Source organism: Hyperolius riggenbachi, chromosome 8 (assembly GCF_040937935.1).
Source record: "Hyperolius riggenbachi isolate aHypRig1 chromosome 8, aHypRig1.pri, whole genome shotgun sequence".
Classification (NCBI taxonomy): Eukaryota; Metazoa; Chordata; class Amphibia; order Anura; family Hyperoliidae; genus Hyperolius; species Hyperolius riggenbachi.
The window spans coordinates 243,797,039-243,818,096 of record NC_090653.1 but is presented as its reverse complement, the minus strand read 5'-3'; the positions used below and the strand labels follow the sequence as shown (position 1 = coordinate 243,818,096).

Below are 21,058 nucleotides of genomic sequence, written 5' to 3'. Positions count from 1 at the left end.
TTCCAATCATTTCTATCATAATTGGGGAAAAATTGAACATTTGTGTGTGGTAAATTGGTCATATTTTTGAAATGTTACAATCAGTCAGAAAAATTGATTGCAATTCTTAACTTGAACAGATATTTAAAAAATTGTATGGTGTGTGGGCACCTTTAGGTTTACTGGAAGGAGCTTTGAGCAATTCATTTGGGTTTCAATGTAATCTACCCCTATTAACACTAAGATGGCATCACAAAGAGAAAAAAAAAAATTGCCCCAAATCTCCCACTGCTGTCAGAGATGCAGCCTTTTCAGATTCAGTGGGTCAACCACTGCTTTGATTTCAACAGTGAGCAGGAGTCATTCTCCCAGGAGGACGTTGTGTCATGTGACCTTTTGAACTGCAAAAGGTTGTATTCCAATGCATTGCTGTTTACATAACACAGCCTTCTCCTGAGGGAATGCCCTCTGCAAACTTGCCATCAAGTCTGCCTTTCAGATTTAACGGCTGCTAAGCATTCAGTTCCATAGGAAAAAATGAGAGACCTGAGATGAGGCAGGTTTTCTTAATGCTGTCAGGAATTTTATTTGTAAATGTAAAGAAACTATGAAGTACCAACAGAGGTATCCGGTGTTCTTCTTTAAAGTGTACCCGAGGCAACACGTGACATGATGAGATAAATATGTGTATGTACAGTGCAAAACATATTAATAGGCTGCAACTGAGCAGAGAGAACAAAACATTCACTTTGTAAATGTTTAAATATAAAATAAAACCATAGGGTATCTAGGAAAATGTCATTTTGAGGAGTAGAAGGATAGATACAATTGTTTATATCATCAGTTTGTTTTCACCTTAGGTTCATTTTACGCTAACGATTCCCTATCCCTCCAGTCAACTTTCCATCCAAAACTATATTTATATTTTATGTCTTCAAGCCAAGACAGTGACACCCCCTCCCCAAATCACTGCTCAATCACAAGCCTTATTTTATGTGACTTGTTATCAGTAAGGTTTGTCTTTTAGAAATAGCGAGAATTGTATTGCTGAAAACAAATTGCTGTATTTGGGAGGTGATTAATATATATTCCTCTCTTGAAAAATACATTTCAAACCCATCATGGGCATAACAATAACCTGCTGAGGCTAAGGTTGCCCATTCCTGGGGGGCAGAGCAGCTGCAGCTGAGTTTCATACTGTGCCTAGTTCCAGCAGCGGACAGGTCCTCTTCACTTCTTCTTCAGGCTACTTACACACCAGGACGTTGCGTTTAGGGGACGTTATAGGGCACATAACGTGCCCCTAATGCAACGCCTGGTGGTGTTGGAGCAGGACGCTACTAAGAGCCGCGTTACAAGCAGCTCTTGGTGCGCCTGCTCTGTCGGAGGCACTGCGGAGACCACGTGAGCGGAGCTCTCCGCATCACGTGGTCCCGCCACCCAATCCGCGGCCGCTCCAGGATGTAAACACTGCAAGTGCAGTGAATAATAAGTAGCCATGTGCCTGGCTACGTAGCGGCCTCTCCCCGCCTCCTCTCCGCCCATAAAATGAAAAAAAAAAACCCTACTGAGCATGTGCAAACAGTCTAACGCGGCTTAGCCGCGTGTAAAGTACTGCATGCAGTACGTTATGTAGACGTGCTGCGTTACAATGTAACGCAACGTGGGCACTGTGAACAAGCCCATAGATTTTTTATTGCTGTGCGTTGGGGTGCATTACAGGCTGCTCTAACGTGCGCCTGTAACGTCCCACCGTGAAAGCAGCCTTAGTGTAGCCACTCACCTGGCGGCTCCTGATGTCTATCATAAGATATGTAATGGAAGCTGCCAGGGGCGTAACTAGAAATCTGTGGGCCCCGCTGCAAAATTTTGGATGGCGCCCCCCCCCCCCTTGCTTTCTGCACAGGCAAACTGAGAACCAATGTTATTCAATTGGCTAGTGCACACTTGAATATGTTTTCCCCATGCAGAAAAAAACTGACAGCAGTGAAGCATTGCACACATTTTCTCTATCAATTACATTGATAAAACGTGCATGTTTTCACACACACAGACACAAATGGTGTGCAGAAAATATATACAGAAAAGTGACAGATGAGTGTGCTTCCCGCCTAAGCTTATTACATTCACTCTGTCCATCTCTGATAGAGCAGAACTGGCTCTGCAGACTTCCCCAGCACAGTACAGAGCACATGGGGAGGGGTAGAGGTTGGGGCAGGCCGCTGTACACAAGACCCTGCTGCACACTGAATAGGGACTGTCTACAAATCTTTGTATGGTTCGTTATGAATGGCTGAGCGGATGCAGACATAAGAACAATTGTGCAGAGAACTGAAAGTTGTTTCTCTCCGTGTCCTTAGTTGTCAGGCTCTCAGAACAGGGAGGAAAATGTCTCCACCCACGAGGCCCCTTGCGTCTTCTGGGCAGGTTATTGCAGAGAGCACAGTGGAGCAACATTCAAAACTCATCTCCCCAGGATTTGGACAGTCTCCTCTGTCTGAGGCTTTCGACCTCTTGCATAAGATTGCGGTTTGTAGCATGACGACATAGAGATAGAGCGCCGCCCCAGAGGACAGGAGGAAGAAATGCAGTGCTGATCTCGATTCTGGGGAGGTGAGGGATTTCTGTAGTGTGATTAGTTTTTAATTTTAGGGTCTCAAAGTGGAAAAAAATGTACCACTGCACTGTTAGACCCTAAAACCCAAAACTAATCAGAATGCCAAGGAGGCTACATTATCTGTTTATAAAAACAAAAGTTTGCTTTCCTAAAACAGAAAGAATTTGCGATAATTCAGGTTGGAGTGAGCTCAAGATGTCTCCCAGGCACCACTGCTGAATATATGCAAATTAACCATTGTACCCTAGAAGCTAAACACACCTCCAGAACCGCTGGATTGCAATGATGTGTCAGCTTGTTAAAATGTACAGAGCCATAATAATCCAACATGCATACAGACTGTTTCGGATTGTTTGATCCTCATCAGTGCATGGCATGGATTAATTTGGCTCTATGGAGTAGGGCTTGTAAATCCGAGAGGCACAGACTAACCAGCAAGCTCATGGTGACCCAGAACTCATTGGAGTGTGTAAGGGACTACAATGGTCCTAAAAGCCCCCTTACTAAGATGTTAAGAAAAACAAAAGTTTGCTTTCCTAAAACAGAAAGAATTTGCGATAATTCAGGTTGGAGTGAGCTCAAGATGTCTCCCAGGCACCACTGCTGAATATATGCAAATTAACCATTGTACCCTTAGAAGCTAAACACACCTCCAGAACCGCTGGAATGCAATGATGTGTCAGTGTAAGACCTGTCAGAATATCTACTCACAAATCAGCCCCAATGCCCCAATCTATCACCACACGCTTCACCCTATGTGGCGCGTCCCCGCTTGAACAGGAGGTGAGGAGACAACACCTGCCCGACTTCGGTTACACCCAGGCCTTTAGTGTGCAAAGTATTGGGGCTGAATGCAGGGTGAGCAAATAATCCTCTAGATCCAACAGGAAGTTAAACACAGTCCAGAACAATCTAAGGTCATACACGGTAGATCAGAAATATCGAGGTACAAAAGGAACAAACGGTTACACGGTCAGAGTCCAGGCAGAGGTCGGTACAGGCGGCGATCAAGAGTAGTGATATCCAGGCAAGGTTCAGTTCAGGCAGCAATCACAGAATGGTCGATATTCAGGCAAGGGTCAGGTCAGGCGGCAATCAAAGAGAAGTCGATATCCAAGCTTAATCGGTACACAGAAAATCCACAGCAGAATCACACCCAGCAAGCAAGACACAAGCTATCACGGGCAATGTGTTGGAGAGGAAGTCAGGTTTAAATATCTCACTCAACCAATCAGTGGCCGGCCACTCACACCACAACCAATCAAAATGCAGCATGATCCCTGCCTAAGTGTCAGCTGTAATACCAGCTGACACAACCAACAGGAGCCCTCTGTCTTGTCAGCTGACTGATAATGTCAGCTGACTATGTGATACGTCTTCTGAGCGTATAGGACGGACGCTTGACTCTATGCGTCCGTCCCCGCTCATTCCCTAGCTGCGCGCGCACACCCCTGTTGCCATGGATGCCGGGGTTGTTGTGCGCGCGAGAGGACGGCGCGAACCCGGAAGTGCTGGAGCCCGCATGGAGACCAGCGGAGGCGGCAGCATCGCGGGATCCCCGAGGTGAGTCCCTGACAAATCCCCCCCCCCCCCCCGAGGAGTGGCCCCCGGACACTCTAATCGGGGTTTGAAAGGAAATTTGTCATAAAATTCTTTAATTATTTGATCAGCATGAACCTGTCTAGCAGGAACCCATGACCTTTCCTCTGGACCATAACCCTTCCAATCAATCAGAAACTGTAGTGACTTTTTTACAATACGTGAATCTAAGATTTTCTCTACCTCATATTCAATTTCACCATTGACCATCACAGGATCTGGGGGAGTAACAGATTGATCACAATTAACGGCAGATTTCAGTAACGAGACATGAAATGAATCTACCCCCCTGAGGGAATTCGGCATCTTGACTCTATAAGTCACGTCATTGATTTTTTGAGATATTGGATAGGGACCAATAAATTTAGGTCCTAATTTGGTAGATGGTTGTCTAAGAGAAATGTTTCGAGTAGACACCCAAACCATATCCCCAGGCACAAACTGTGGTTCAGGAGACCGATGACGGTCAGCAAATGACTTTTGTCGTTGCCCTGCTACCTTTAAGTTCTCCTGAACCTGTTTCCAAACCAACTCCATGTGAGCAACCCAATTGTCGAGGTCGGGAAGATCAGAGGAAGTTGGAGACAGTGAGCAAAATTTTGGATGCAACCCAGTAACAATCTGAAAAGGAGACATTTTAGTGGAAGCATTTCCAGCATTATTGATGGCAAATTCAGCAAAGGACAGGTAATCAGACCAAGTCTCCTGACAGTTGGCTACGAAACATCGCAGAATTTGCTCTAAATTCTGATTGGTCCTTTCTGTCTGTCCATTAGTTTCTGGGTGGTACCCTGAAGAGAATGACAACGAAATTCCTAGACAATTACAGAAGGCCTTCCAAAACCGTGACACAAATTGAACCCCCCTGTCAGATACAATATTTTCAGGGATCCCATGTAATTTAAAAATGTTGCAAATAAAAAGTTGAGCGAATTCTTTAGCGGATGGTAATTTTGGCATTGGTATGAAATTACACATTTTGCTAAATCTGTCCACTACAACCCATACAGCAGTATTACCCTGAGAACTGGGCAGATCTACAATAAAATCCATGGAAATATGTGTCCATGGTCTTAGTGGAACAGGTAAAGGCATGAGGGTGCCTTGAGGACTGGTACGTAAAACTTTACTGCGGGCACAAACAGAACAAGATTTAACATACGAACACACGTCCCTGCTCAAGGAAGGCCACCACACCAGTCTTTTTAAGAGATTAAGTGTCTTCTTCTCGCCTGGATGACCTGTGGTTTTAGACTCATGCAATTGTTGCAGGACCTGCAACCTGAGGTGAGGGGGAACAAACAGACAATCAATTGGTTTCCCTGGTGGAACCCTCCTTTGAGCAAACTTCAACTTTTCTGAGAGGTCTGGGGACAGATTAATGGCCGCAATGATATATTGTTTAGGAATGATGGTTTCAGGGGACCTAGCCTGCGGCTCCGGAATCCCAAAACTACGGGATAGAGCATCCGCCTTCACATTTTTTGACCCAGGTTTATACGTTATAGTAAAATTAAAACGCGAAAAGAACAAAGCCCATCGAGCTTGTCGCGGATTAAGTCTTTTAGCGTTCTCAATGTATTCAAGGTTTTTATGATCTGTAAAAACTGTGACAGGATGAAGGGCTCCCTCTAACCAATGTCTCCACTCCTCAAACGCTAGTTTAACCCCCAAGAGCTCTCTGTTACCAATGTCATAATTCCGCTCAGCGGAAGAAAATTTTCTAGAGAAAAAGGCACATGGGTGGAGACATTCAGGAGAACCAGTGTATTGAGAAGGTACTGCCCCCACCCCCAATTCTGAGGCGTCTACCTCCAAAACAAACGGTCTTTGAACATCAGGATGGGTCAGAACTGGGGCAGAACAAAAGGTTTCCTTTAATTCTTTAAAAGCTGTTAGTGCTCCAGAGGTCCAATTGGAGGGATCTGCACCTTTTTTAGTGAGATCCGTCAATGGGGCCACCTTGAGGGAAAATTTTTTAATAAACTTTCTATAAAAATTAGCAAACCCAAGGAAGCGTTGCAAGGACTTCAGATTAGTGGGTTGGGGCCAGTTTAATACTGCTGAGAGCTTGGCAGGGTCCATGGCTAGACCAGAACTAGACATCACATAACCTAGAAAGGATACTTCTTGAATCTCAAATTCGCATTTCTCCAATTTAGCGTATAAACAATTTTCCCTGAGTTTCTGTAACACCCTCTTAACATGTTCACGATGTTCATCTAGAGAAGAGGAAAAAATTAAGATGTCATCCAAATACACTACCAGAAAACGTCCTAAATAATCACGAAATACATCATTGATGAAATCTTGGAACACAGCTGGGGCATTACATAACCCAAACGGCATTACCAAATACTCGTAGTGTCCATCCTTGGTATTAAAGGCCGTTTTCCATTCATCCCCCTGTCTGATCCTTATCAGATTATAAGCACCTCTGAGGTCTAATTTAGAAAATACCTTAGCCCCGGCTACCTGGGCAAAAAGATCCTCAATTAACGGCAAAGGGTAGCGGTTTTTTACAGTAATTTTGTTTAAACCCCTATAATCAATACAAGGCCTCAACCCACCATCCTTCTTTTCGACAAAGAAAAACCCAGCACCCGCAGGGGATGAGGAGGGGCGTATGAACCCTTTGCCCAGGTTTTCTTTAATATAGTCTTTCATTGCCCTGTCTTCAGGCCCTGAAAGGCTATACAACCTTCCCCTAGGTGGCATGGTTCCTGGAAAAAGGTCAATAGGACAATCATAAGACCTGTGTGGAGGTAATTTGTCAGCGGCCTGAGGGGAAAAAACATCAATAAATTCATGGTAAACTTCTGGTAATTTTTCCTCCACACACGTGGCCCCTAGACATAAACGTGTGAGACAATTATTATTGCAATATGAAGACCATTTAATCAATTGACCTGACTGCCAGTCAATAATAGGATTATGCAATCTTAACCATGGTAACCCCAAGATGATGGGACTAGAGGGAATATTCAAGACATAAAATTTCAGTATTTCAGAATGTAGTGCACCAATTTTTACAGAAATGTCAGAGGTGACAGAAATTGGCTGGCCAGCTTGCAGTGGAGTGTCATCAATGGCTGTCACATTCAATCTTTCAGAACAAACAGAAACAGGAACACCAAGCTCCTGTGCCAAAGCTAGATCCATGAAGTTACCTGCAGCTCCACAATCAACAAATGCTTGACCTTGGTAACTCTTGCCACCTCGGACAATATCAATAGGTAATAATACTCGGTCATATTTAAGAGGAAATACCTGATCGCCTAGGTGAGTTTCCTCGGCCTCACCTAAGCGCTGGAGTTTTCCTGTTTCTTCCTTTTAACAGGACAGTTCTGAGCATAATGCCCCGGGCCCCCACAATAGAGACATAATCCCTCCTTCCTCCTTCTAGCTTTCTCGATCACAGACAGTCTAGAAACACCCAACTGCATGGGTTCAGGTTCATCAGAAGTGGGCGAGGAGGGAACAGCTACTGGAACAGGAACTGGAGGAACTGATAACGACCAGGCTGGTTTAAAGGATGAGTCCCTTTCCTGGCGTCTCTCCCTGAGACGTCGATCAATCTGGATGGAGAGTTGAATCAAATCCTTCAACGTACCAGGAACTCCTACCCTGGCCAATTCATCCTTTAATTGCTCTGAAAGTCCCAACCTGAACTGATGTTTCAAAGCTGCATCATTCCATGCTGTGTCTCCGGACCAGTGGCGAAATTCAGTCACGTATTCTTCCACCGGTCGCCTGCCTTGACGGAGAGCCTGAAGAGCAGTTTCGGCTGAAGCTCCTTTGCCGGGGTCCTCATAGAGTTCAGCTAAGGCCTCAAAGAGTGTAGTGGTACTAGCAAGAGCTGGATGTTGCTGCTCAACTAGCCGGAGCGCCCAGGCCTGAGGTTCTCCCTGTAATAAAGAAATAATTGCTCCCACTCGAGTACTTTCACTGGCATAGGTTCTGGGGAGCAGTGAAAAATGCAAGAAACACGCACTCCGAAAAAGTCTGAATTTTGAACGATCCCCAGAAAACCTCTCTGGTAAGGGGAGTCGGGGTTCCGGTACTTGATGATCAAGAGGTTGAGCCTGTGCAGGGGCAGGCTCAACTGGTGGGGGTGGAACAGGAGCGGATACGGCTGCAGCCGCCAAAAGTGGAGTGGGAGGAGTGCCTGGAGCGCGTAGTTGTTCCTGGATTTGTGAATAATTTTTCTGAACCTCTTCCACTGAAATTCTGAGCTGAGCCACCAGTTCACAGAGGAGCTCCATTTGAGAACGTTCCCCGTCAACGTTCATAGCTGATTTTTGGGGAGTGGCCCGTGATAATGTAAGACCTGTCAGAATATCTACTCACAAATCAGCCCCAATGCCCCAATCTATCACCACACGCTTCACCCTATGTGGCGCGTCCCCGCTTGAACAGGAGGTGAGGAGACAACACCTGCCCGACTTCGGTTACACCCAGGCCTTTAGTGTGCAAAGTATTGGGGCTGAATGCAGGGTGAGCAAATAATCCTCTAGATCCAACAGGAAGTTAAACACAGTCCAGAACAATCTAAGGTCATACACGGTAGATCAGAAATATCGAGGTACAAAAGGAACAAACGGTTACACGGTCAGAGTCCAGGCAGAGGTCGGTACAGGCGGCGATCAAGAGTAGTGATATCCAGGCAAGGTTCAGTTCAGGCAGCAATCACAGAATGGTCGATATTCAGGCAAGGGTCAGGTCAGGCGGCAATCAAAGAGAAGTCGATATCCAAGCTTAATCGGTACACAGAAAATCCACAGCAGAATCACACCCAGCAAGCAAGACACAAGCTATCACGGGCAATGTGTTGGAGAGGAAGTCAGGTTTAAATATCTCACTCAACCAATCAGTGGCCGGCCACTCACACCACAACCAATCAAAATGCAGCATGATCCCTGCCTAAGTGTCAGCTGTAATACCAGCTGACACAACCAACAGGAGCCCTCTGTCTTGTCAGCTGACTGATAATGTCAGCTGACTATGTGATACGTCTTCTGAGCGTATAGGACGGACGCTTGACTCTATGCGTCCGTCCCCGCTCATTCCCTAGCTGCGCGCGCACACCCCTGTTGCCATGGATGCCGGGGTTGTTGTGCGCGCGAGAGGACGGCGCGAACCCGGAAGTGCTGGAGCCCGCATGGAGACCAGCGGAGGCGGCAGCTTCGCGGGATCCCCGAGGTGAGTCCCTGACAGTCAGCTTGTTAATATGTACAGAGCCATAATAATCCAACATGCATACAGACTGTTTCGGATTGTTTGATCCTCATCAGTGCATGGCATGGATTAATTTGGCTCTATGGAGTAGGGCTTGTAAATCCGAGAGGCACAGACTAACCACAGACTGTTTATCGCAGGGTAAGCAATTTAAATCTCCTTATTCAGAAATAATAATACCTAATCTTTTCCTTACTATGAATCTGTTTTATGTAAATTAACAGCAAGTAGCTCACACGAGGCCCTCCATGAGCGATGCCATAAAAGACATTTAGCAAAGAGACCTATTCCTATTAAACAATAGCACCGTGCAATCAATACGCATTTGGTTTTCAACAATAGTTTGTGTAATATTTTGGAGTGCACTGAACTAGGATAATTTTTGACCTAGGTGGCTCGCAATCTAATTTTCGCTAGAAAAGTCGACTGAGCAATAAAGCAAATTTCTAAAGGTCATGGAAGGCTTCTCGGGGGAATTGTGAGTCGGGCTTTGAAGCCTAGCATGCTCTCTCTGTGCCTTTTTTAAACTTTACTAACAAAATCACTGTGGTCACAGTTACTCGTAGCAATCCTCATCCTTACTAGTCGTTAGTCAACCGCGCTAGCAATGTGTATTCCTGCGACGCATTTTGAGAGGCTGTTTCCAACGGAGACACACTACAGTCTCTTGAAATTCTACACACTAATAAAATTGTAACTAATTTGCATCCGAGATGGGGAGTGAGTGGCAGCGGTTGCTATGGAGACCATCTCCCGAGCCCCAGCTACCAGCAACAGAGCGCAGCTGAGAGCTTAGGAGATCCTAATCATGCTCCAGCTCACGCGAGGCTGAGGCCAATTCATATTGGCCCCCTCTCTCCCGCTCCTGTATACGGCATACACACACGCTCTCTCCTATTAAATCACAGGAGACAGCTGCCTTTCCTGGCACTGACATCGGTGTGGACGTGGCCTTTGCTCTTCCAATCTACTGGCTCACACAAAAAAAAAAAAAGGCCAATGCCAAAGTATGGCCCATGATGGAAAAAATAAATGCAAGCACCTCTGCTGGTTTGAAAATACATTATAATGCCCACAAGTTCTGCAGCCCTTTGCAGAGTACACCGATTGTGTATATAAGCCTTCTGTCCCCAGAAGAGCTTGCAATCTAATACTACTGCTGTTTTCAAGCATGGACACATGCTGGGGATGGTATCAGTCAGTGAAGCTGCCAGTATGCTTTTGGGTTATGAGAGGAAAATGAACAGTAGCAAGTCACATTAAATGGGCATATAGCGTACTTGGTGCAACTTCATCCAATCTGATCTAATGCAAATTAAATGAAATAGCCATCTTAGTGATATATAGTAGAATGCAGTTAATTATTCAGGATATCCACTTTTATGTTGCTTTTCCTGGTTTCAGCATCAGAAACACTTCCTGAATCTATATAGTGCTGTACAGTGTTATGCAACTCCGCCCTCCCAGTGATCCTTAGCCTAGGCTGTTTAGCTATGCAGAATTCTCCTCCCAGAGCATTCTTGAAGACCAGGTACATTTTTTACTGGCTTCAGAACTCCCAGTAAACAAATATTTCACAGAGATCACCTGCCAGCAGTAAAGAGGTCACCGCCTGGGATCAATTTCTTAATGTAAATCAGGGTAAGGAAAGATCTTACAATGGACAAACACTGACTAAATAATTTATAATTGTAAGAAAAATAAACAAAATAAACAATTGTATACTCATATACAGTATTCAACTGAGGTTTCCTAAGCAGGACCAGTACAAACACTGAGAGTCTGGTGCGTGCTGGAACGCAGGGAAGAAGTAGTGAGACGCACGGAAGTGACGTCTCTGGCCTGAATTCTGATCCAGGAAGTACTGTGGGAGGCTGCCGCGGATTACGAGGAGTGAGGAGCGGTATTCTGAGCGGGACCCGCTATCCCCGCCTGGCTTTAATCTTACGGCGGGTGGGTGTGAACGGAGATACCAGCCCTAGTTCCCCTCTTCCCTTTGGACAACGGCCGTGGGAACCTTGGACGGATCTTGCCATTCGCCATAACCTAAAGACGTGGACTGAGGAATACATCTTCCTGTCTGTAAGCATATAGGCTGCATGCTATTTAATAGAGCAAGTTAGCCGTTTTGACATTCAACAGATTTTATTGCGAGTAGATAAGTGTATACCATCTGTCTGTTAACCTTAGAAATAAGAGTTGGATTTGTGCAATAGTAAGAAGCTGAGACTCTAGGCCGCTCTGTAGTAAAGCTTGGGAAGTTTTTTATATATTTTTGAATTTCTTGATTTTTTATCCTGATTTTATGGCTTTTTGATCTTTTGATTTTTTAAGGTGCACCTATATATATATAACAGTTTTTTTGGGCTCATCAGCATACTCTCAGGTTGGATGGGTGTGTGAGTGGATGGAAAATTGTACGATATATGTGATCTTTATGCAAATTCAATTTAACTGATCCTTAAATAAAGAGATATTACGTTTTACAGCAAGTGCCAGCACTCCACACATTATTTGTTGATAGTATTTGTGTATGGCTGGGGTTAGGGGTACCCCAACATAGTGTGAAGCAGCAGGCCAGTACGGGAAGATTGTGTCCCCTGTACTTGTTTGGTAGGTTGGGATCCACAAGCGCCACCTATAACTTGTCATATACAGTATTCACTTACTTCAAGCATAGTCTACTTTAACTGGAACACACTATGAAGGAGTCAAGTTATCTGGCTGAAGGTGTATATTGTTTTCAGGGCCGGAGCTACCATAGGAAAAAATGGGCAATTGCCCCAGGGCCCCAGAGTCTGTAGGGGCCCCCAAGGTGTCCCTCCCCCACCTTAACTGTTGCTCCCCAGGGACTCTGCAGAGTCTTTGGCAGTGTAGTGTCTCATCTGTGCTGGTGGGCAAGTGAGACACTACACTGACATAGACTCTGCAGGGCCCCAGGGAGCACAGTTAAGTTGGGAGGTGATTGGGGGAGGGTCAGCAGCCAGCTCGGGGGCCAAGAAGGGAAATTTGGCTGCAACAAAAGGCCCCAAATGACACTTTTTGGTCGGGTGGGTGTCTGTTGGGGGGCCCCCAGGCTAATTCTGCCCTAGGGCCCAATTGTTACTTGAACCGGCCCTGATTGTTTTTACAATGATTGAAAAAAGATGTAAAACAGCATCTGGTGTTGATGATAAATGGTGTTCAAGGCCCATCCCCTGTTTAAGGACAGTTGTTTGAGTTTGGGACTTTTCCAGTTTTCTTCTCTATCCAGAATGTACACCGGATCCTTGTAATTTCTCCTTGAGCTGCAGAAAGTGTGCCCAGGCTTGACCTGCACAGTTGGGCGATGTTCTTACTTAGGAACTGTTGGTTTTCCCACTGTCTGAATGTTTACATTCCTCAGTACGCTAGTCTGTATATACCACACTGCTTCACTTGTGTTTGGATGCCAGATCATTAGACTTTACACGTTCCTGTCTTACGCTACGTACACATTTGTGACAAATGTCAACTGAAGGATTTTGTGTGATCATTCTGGGTGACAGTTTTGTTTACATGGACTGTATGGATGAGAGGCGAGCCGGGGGGGTACCATTGCTGCTTGCAGCAAAAAAAAACTACAATACCAGTTGGCTGAATAGACTGTAAGTTTGTGAACTGGAGAAGGGGAAGCCAGCAATGTTGGGGGGACAAAAAAACAGATGTGAAATCTTGCGCTACTGCAGGATAATGGTCAAATATGGACCAGAACACGAACACGATGTTGGGGGGACACCTGAACTCACACTATATTCTCATCTGAATGGATCTAGCACGATTGATTCAGGTCATGAAAATCTAGTGCATGCATGTAAACACACTGGTGCATAAAGCTGTGTTGTGTTTGTACCACAGTCCTACACTATTCGCTGGATATTGTACTGGTTAAAAACACCACCTTTGGCACAGGAAACCAGGGTTCATATCTTGGCTGAAGCCAGTTACCTATTCAGCAAGGAGTCCTTGGATAAGATTCCCTAATGCTCTAGTGTGGCCTATGGCCTACTGAGTGTGCCTTTAATAGTTGCTGATCTTAAAGAAAACCTGAGAGGAATAGAACATAATGATTTATACTTACCTAGAGCTTCCTCCAGCCCCCTGTAAGCTGTGGGCTCCCTTGGCGTCTGTCCGCTCCTCTGCTGTCTTCCATGGTAAAGTCTCTCTCTGACTGAGCCAATCAGGAACTACTGCACATGCTTCCTTGGCCGGGAGTGTTCTGAGTCTGCCCAGTTACAAGCCCTAACTAACAGTGCAGATGCAGAATGCTCCCAGCCATGAGAGCGCAAACAAGGACACAAGGAGGGAGGCGTGTGCCTAGGCCAACCATTCGCAGTTGTCTCCGACTAACGGGGGTGACAGCAAAGGATGGGACCAGATGGAAACCCAAGAGAGACCACTGCCTACAGGGGGGGCTGGAGGAAGCCCCTTGTAAGTCTAAATCCTTATGTTGTATTTCTCTCAGGATCTCTTTAAACAGTACTTGAGACCAAATAACAAATAACAGGTTCTGTCTGAATGATTGAGGACTGGGTGGGGGGCGGTGTCACAGGGTTTAATACTCACCTGTCCTCAAGGGGGGTCACCTCTTTCCCGAAGACGTCAGGACTATACGTATTTCACCCAGCGCCCATCTCATCCATCTTCATTCTGACAGAGCATGTCATTGACAAATGTTGTCAATTAGACCTCAACTTGACTTGCTCCTGCGCAGTAGAATGGCCCGACTGGGATTGGCTATTTCCGCCTGATCCCGAGCCAAGAGCTGCTACTGCGTCTGCTCTGGAGCCGGGGAAGGTAAATAATGCTGGCGCTACTGCGCCACAGCTAGCCGTGGCCTGACAAATTGTTGGCTGTGGCTTAGGAGGGGCACAGCAAGACCACCGTGGGACGGAGGAGGACAAGGGAAGCCTTGTTAGGATCCAGAAGCTTCTTCCTCCTGAGGTTAATACCCCCCAGGGGCACTTTTTAAAGTAACCGAGTCTCTTTAAGCACTTTAAGTCTGACAGGAGAACAGCACTATACACATGTTAACATTATTATTCAGAGTTTTCAAAACAGAGCAGAATTTTCAATATTTGATTCAAATAACATATTTAACACTTTGAAGGGCCAAAATATTTGCAATGTTGACCTAAAAGTTAAATCCCAACTAAACCTTGATGGCAACACTGCTGCCAGGGATTTCTCCCTCTGAACTGAGACTTCTAAAGCAGGTCTCACCTTCTAAATTGTAAACTGCTTTGAGTAGAAAAAAAAAATCCTTTTTACTGCAGAGTGGGTCTCATCACAGCAGAGTGGTCTGCAGCAGTGACAGCAGCTCTTGCCTGGCTGCAGAGTCGTCCAGCTCCAATTCACTTGCCTTAGGATGCGCACACACCCTAATACAATTTAATGGGAGTCAGAGCGCGATCAAGCTGGGCAGAAGCTGCTGGTACCGCTCTGCTGTGAAGAGCCTTCCGCTGGGCCCACTCTGCAGTAAGAGGGATATTTTACATTAAACAGCTTGATTTAGCAAGTGAGACCTGCTCTGCTAGTTTTAGTTTAATGGTGGAGTTGGGCATTAAAGCGTAATTAAAGTCTAGAATAAAGGAATAAAAACCCATCTCCAGCTCCTTAACACCTATATGGCTTTTAAAGACGATGAGCGTAAGGCAAAAAAATTCCAATCAGATTATGCCTATATGTCTGTTTTCAACCTCTCCATCTCAATTGGCATTTGTCCTACCTCATTTAACTACTTTCGGGTCGCGGTGATTGAAATCTACTCCCTATTTTGGTGGGTTCCTGGTTGGCAGGGCATAGATTTCAATCACCGTCTGCAGCGTGCATTCGCTGTTTGCGTCACTCCCCGCCGATCATGCCGCTCAAACCTGGTGTTTCTCACCGCAGCTCACAGGCTCTGCTTGTCTCTATGATGGCAGAGCCATGTGAAGCGGTCAGGAGCCTATTTCATTGGCCCCTGGCCATGTCTATCAATGTAAGCCGCTCCCATTGGCTTACATTGATAGACACGGTCAGGAGCCAATGAATACGGCGATCACGGCGTGCGGCGATGATGTCGGTTGCGGCGGGTATGCGCGGTGATTCTCCGGGATTCCATCCTTTTTGAACCGGTGGTCTCTGGTCCTTAAGTGGTTAAACAAGCAATCATAACACCACTAATCAAAAAAAACCTTCTTAGGAAAATACAGCCCTCTCTAAATATTGTCCAGTTTCACTTCTTCCCTTTGCTTCCAAACTGCTGGAAAGACACATATATTTAGAACTGTCTGCCTCCCTGTCTAACTTATTGTTAGACCACCTTCATTCCACTGAAACAATCCTCACCAAAGTTGTGAACCACCTCCTCGTTCCAAAACCAACCAAAACCAAAAAGTTCAATCAAAAAGGCTAATTTACTGTACTAATATTTCATGACCTTTCCTCTGCCTTTGGCACTGTAGATTACTCTCTGCTTCTCCAGTCACTCTCGTCACTGGGTGTCAAGGGCCTAGCACATACTTGTGCTAATTCCTACCTGTCTGGACGCTCTTTCACAGTTTCCTATTTCAATACTAATTCCTCTCCACACCCGCTATCTGACTGTCTCTGACTGTCTGCCTGTATTTTCTGCATTCATGTCATCTCCTTTTCTCAAACTTAACATGAACAAAACAAAAATGTTGATATTTCCTCTATCTCTCTGCTCACTGTCCTATAGATACTATTAATGTAGAAAATACCCCAATAACCTTAACTCCTAAAGCTCACTGTCTGGGGGAAATTCTGGACTCTGAGCTCTCATTTCAACCACATATTAACACATTAACAACCTCCTGCTACTTCAATCACAAAAATATCTCCAGAATTAGTGCCTTCCTTACACAAGACCCTACTAAGATTCTTGTCCATGCTCTAATAATGTCTTGTCTTGATTAGTGCAATACCCTACTCTGTGGCCTACCAAAAAACAAACTGGCACCTCTCTAGACCCTACTGATCTCTGCTACTTGTCTCATCCTCCTTTCTTCCTGCTCCTCTGATGCCACCCTTCTTTGCCAATCCCTCCATTGGCTACAAATCACCCAAATGATCCACTTCAAACTCCTAACACTATCACGCAAAGCTCTACATACATCTTCAATCCTCCCAAAATATCTTCTTGTTGTCTAGCTTGGTCACTTCCTCTCACTCTCGCATCCAGGACTTCTCATGAGTGTCACCTCTTCTTTGGAACTCTCTTCCACAGCCTATCAGATATGCTCCAAGTCCGGAAATGTTGAAACGTACCCTCAAGACTTTTTAGACTCTCTTATAATTTGCTATAGCTAGAAGCTTTAAAGCTAACTACCTCACCTGCTAACCAATTTATCCTTGTTATGTCTCAACTCCACTACCCTCCCGAATGTAAGCTCGCAAGGGCAGAGACCTCCCCTTTTGTCTTCTGCTCCTGGACAATTTATCAAATGAACATCTATCAGTATCGGTAATGTTAGTTAAACTACACATCAATTGTATGTATCTGTACTTGTGTCACTGGTTGTCCTGATTGTACAGTGTGTTGAACTACTCATGTATCTATACACCCCATTGTTGTATGTTTTGCATCTTGTACAGAGCTACAGAATATGCTGGTGCTGTAAAAATAAAAATATTAAATAAATAAAAAAATCAGTTGCGTGTAAATAGTTTGAAGGCACCCACGGGCAGTGATGTGGCGAACGGTTCGCCGGGCGAACATCTATGGGGGGTTTACTACTTCCGGGTCGCTCTGACTCTCTGCTCATGAGCGTGACGTCGTTCATGACGTCACACACATGCGCATAAAGTGCCTGGCAACAGGAGCGCGATCTAGGATGCGCTCCGCCGGGCAGCGCAGGCGTACTACTCCGGGTCAGAGCGACCCGGAAGTAGTAAACCCCCCAGGGATTCAGAGATGTTCGCCGGCGAACAGTTCGGGGACCGTTCGCCACATCTCTACCCACGGGATGCTATACAAAATTATTTAGCACAGAATAATATTATTTCAGTTCAACAGCATGGTTTTTACTTAAGACAGATCCTGTCTCACCAAAATGTTCAGATTTTATGAAGAGGTGAATTAAAATGTAAATCTTGGGAAAGCTATAGATGTAGTGCACTTGAACTTTGCAAAGGCTTTTGACACTGTTCTCCACAATAGCCTGGTACAAAAGCTGATGATACAGGGACTAGGATGAAATTTGTGTATGTGGATTGAGAATCGTTTAAGGGAAAGAAGGCAAAGAGTGGTGGTAAACTGAATATACTCAAAATGGGAAACTGTTAGCAGTGGGGTACCACAGGGATCAGTACTTGGTCCTATTCTTTTCAATGTATTTATTAATGATCTAGTAGACAGAATACAGAGTAATGTAGCCATCTTTGCAGATGATAGAAAATTATGCAGAATTATTAACCCTAAGGGCCCTTTTCCACTTTGCGCTAGCGGAATCGCAAAATCGCAAACCGCTAGCGATTTTACAATCGCTAGGGTTTGCTAAATAACATAGGAATCGCGGTAGGGTATTTCCACTACCGTGATTCGTTTTTGCCTGAAACGCAATCGTGGCACGGAGCGATATTTGCCGCGATTTTGCTATGCAGTGCATAGCATAGCAAAATCGCGGCCGCAAACGTCGGGAAATCCCCGGTAATTTTTTAACTTTGCGATTCAGCAATCGCTAGCGTTCAGCGTGAACCCTAGCGACTGCTAGTGGAAAAGGGCCCTAAGACTGATAGTAACATATTACAACAGGTCCTTGACAACATGGCCATATGGGCAGGCACATGGAAGATGAAATGTAATGCTGATATATGCAAAGTCATACACCTTGGACGAACCAATGGTTCATCATATAAAATAAATGGTATACAGCTGGGAACATCAGATTTGGAGAGGGACTTAGGAATACTGGTTGATAACAAGTTAGGTAATCATATACAATGTCAACCAGCGGTAGCTAAAGTAAACAAAATTCTGGGATGCATAATAAGGGAATTAATATCTAGAGATGCTAGTATACTACTCCCTCTGTATAAATTACTTGTGAGGCCACATCTGGAGTATGGAATACAGTTTTGGGCACCACACTATAGAAAGAACATTGACCTTCTGGGATGGGTACAAAGACAGGCAACTAAATTAATCAGAGGGATGGAAGATCTCACTTACCAAGAAAGGTTAGACAAACTAGGCTTATTTAGCTTGGAAAAAGACGACTGAGAGGTGACCTGATTAACAAGCAATACAAAAGCTGGCAGATGATCTTTTTGTCCCTAGAGTTGTTCGACAGACAAGGGAACATGATTTGCGTGTGGAGGAAAAAAGTTTTTGCCAGCTATTTAGAAAGGGGTCCTTCGCAGTGAGAGTGGTTAAAATCTGGAACATCTTACCTAAGGAAGTAGTTGTAGCAAACTCTATATCTGCATTTAAAGAGAATCTGTATTGTTAAAATCGCACAAAAGTAAACATACCAGTACGTTAGGGGACATCTACTATTACCCTCTGTCACAATTTCGCCGCTCCTCACTGCATTAAAAGTGGTTAAAAACAGTTTTAAAAAGTTTGTTTATAAACAAACAAAATGGCCACCAAAACAGGAAGTAGGTTGATGTACAGCATGTCCACACATAGAAAATACATTCATACACAAGCAGGCTGTGTACACCCTTCCTTTTGAATCTCAAGAGATCATTTGTGTGTTTCTTTCCCCCTGCAGCTATTTTCCACTGAAGTGTCAGGCTGTTTCTTCCTGCAGAGTGCAGACAGCTCTGCCTGTATGTAATTCCTCAGTATGTGAAAGCCCAGCCAGCTCAGAGGAGGATTTATCCAGCTTGTAAAAGATAAGAGAGAAGAGAGAAGCTGCCCTAATCTAAATAATACACAGGCAGTTTGCAGAGAGGGGCCGGGAGGGGGGAGATACATCACAGAACCACAACACTGAAGAAATTGGCAGCCTTCCAGACACAGGCTGACAAGTCTGACAAGAGAGAGATAAGTTGATTTATTACAGAGATGGTGATAGTAGAACGTGCTGCAGTAAGCCAGAACACATTAGAATAGCTTTTGGAACTTGTAGGATGATAAAAAACAGGATGTAATTTTTGTTACGGAGTCTCTTTAAAGAGGGTTTAGATGCTTTCTTTGCATTGAATGGCATCCATGGCTATAATTTTTAGGTAATTCCCGGAAGAGTTGATCCAGGGATTTATCTGCCATCTGGAGTCAGGAATGAATTTTTCCCCTTTAATGCTAATTGGCCCAGGCCTTGTAAGGTTCTTTGCCTTCCTCTGAATCAACTGGGATATGTGCAGGTTTAGGATGGTGTTTTATTTTATTTTTTTATTTTTAATTATTATTTTATTTTTATTTTTTTTTCTGGTTGGACTTGATGGCCGAATGTTTTTTTTCAACCAAACTATGTAACTATGTAATACTTATATGCCAGGATAGATCTGTCTACATAGATAATAATCGTGGTTTATAGGTGTCTTTTCAAGTCGTTGGGGCTCCACTTTTTGCAGCCCATTTCGAATGTGTTTGTCCACAGCCAGGACCCGACTAGAAGATGAAGCAGGGGCCCTATGCTGGAACGGTGGGCTCTACAAGGTTACAAGAAGCCTCTGGACCACCCAGAAGCTTCCAACTACGGAGGTAAGTATCTTACTTTTTTTTTCACTGACTTCAGGTGTACGGTACTTAAATTTGTTCACCACTGTTTGAATTTTCCTGTGTTATCCTAACCTGTGACTGTATATCTGTTTATTTGCTGTAGACACTGCATACTTTGCATCTGAGTGTATGTCACCATGTCCACTCATATCCATGCAGTAGGATAAAATGTCAGTGCTCAAGTGTGCTTAGATCTGGGAGACCCCATCAACATTTTGCTATTTGGCCCCATGATTTCTAGCTATGCCACTAGTACTGTACGTTAAAGACTACCTCCAGTGTAAAAAAGAGAGCCTGCAATATAAGGCTCTCTATTATTGCTGCAAGGATCGGCGGGTGGCAAGGTTAATCACTCACCCGCTGGCTCGTAATTCATTAATTAATGAAACTCTGCCCCCTCCATCATTAAGACAGCTGCAGCCATGTTTCCCAAAGTCTTCCGAAGCTCTGTGGCCACCCCTACCTGCTTGCTGTGGCGTGCCCCCAGTTCGGTAACACCCAATTAGGCCATGGCTGCCAAGCTGGGGTGGACCTCAGCAAGCAGGTGGGGATAGCCACAGAGCTTCGGAAGACTTTAGAGAAAAATGCTGCTGCTTTGAAGAGGAGGGGGCGGAGTTTCTGGCATTACTGAATTACGGGCCAGCGGGTAAGTGATTAACCTTACCACCCGCCGATCCTTGCAGCAATAATAAATAGCCTTACAGGGACGTAACTATAAATCATGCCCCTCCCCCCCCCCGCAAATTTTTGATGGGGCCCCCCAACATTTACACCCTTTCATTTGCCAACTTCCTGGTAACCCTCACAGTCTGGGGCCCTCCTTGCAAGGGTCATAAAACAAGTGTGGCCATCATGATTTTTACACCCATAACAAGTGTAGCCACAAAACCCCTGATCTGAAGGATGGAGCCCTTTATTAGAGGGAGTAGAGT

The 21,058-nt window shown here is 44.9% G+C and overlaps 1 long non-coding RNA gene across 4 annotated transcripts in view; it reads right to left on the bottom strand.

The window, feature by feature from the left end:
• Positions 1–21,058, bottom strand: part of LOC137527704 (uncharacterized) — a 667,489-nt gene that overhangs the window by 383,271 nt on the left and 263,160 nt on the right. The gene's annotated exons all lie outside the window — the stretch shown is intronic.